The following is a 971-nucleotide window of genomic DNA, read 5'->3' on the forward strand; positions in this document are numbered from 1 at the left end:
AATATGGAGGTCTGAACAATCTTCGCTGCACCGAACTGCAGACACAACTCCGCTCAGTTTGGGTTTGGGTGTTTGGTCCTTAGGGTGGACCAGCCTCTGTCTGAGAGTCTTGTTGGGTTTGAAATGTACTGGGATGTTGTGTTTGAAGAAAATCCTTCTGAGTTTCTCGGATACTCCAGCAACGTAAGGAATGACAATGTTCTTTCTTCTGTTCCTCTCCTTATTCTGTTCCGTGGTGAGTTTCGTGGGTTTCCTAGCTGACTTGACAAAAGCCCAATTGGGATACCCACATGTTTGGAGAGCTTCTTTGATGTGTTTCTGTTCCTTTTCCTTCCCTTCTGTCTTCGTGGGGACGTGTTCGGCACGTAAAATGCATCCAGAATGTCCTCGGCATTCACTTGTACACAGAGGTTGGCAGCATTAACAGCCTGCTCCCTCCACCCAGCCTGCTCCCTCCACCCAGCCTGCTTCCTCCACCCAGCCTGCTTCCTCCACCCAGCCTGCTTCCTCCACCCAGCCTGCTTCCTCCATCCAGCCTGCTTCCTCCATCCCTCCACCTCACTCCACCCAGTCTGCTCCTGTGGGTGAAAAGCCAGCTATGTCGCACACCGAAATAACTGTCAGAGACTCGTTGGATTCCAGCCAATACACGGGGGATTTTATTGACACATTTACTCTTGATCAGCTTGCCCCAAAATCCCCCTATCATTTCAACCTTAGCGTTAAGGTTCCTGACTTTAATTTGCTCTAAACCTTTCCCACTACCAACTGCTCCTGCCTGCATTATTTTTTTCTGTTTTTAGATTACTCAGTTTAATTATTACACCGGGCGACCACCTCGGTACAAATGGAATTTCTAGTCTCGGGAGAACAATGATTTGTTTTATTTTTGTGATGTGTTGTGGTAATTTGTGTTAGTGTTATCACCTACATTTATTCACCCACTGTTACTTAATCATAGGTTAACCCCC

The sequence above is a fragment of the Kryptolebias marmoratus genome, linkage group LG10 (assembly GCF_001649575.2).
Source record: "Kryptolebias marmoratus isolate JLee-2015 linkage group LG10, ASM164957v2, whole genome shotgun sequence".
NCBI classification, from domain to species: Eukaryota; Metazoa; Chordata; class Actinopteri; order Cyprinodontiformes; family Rivulidae; genus Kryptolebias; species Kryptolebias marmoratus.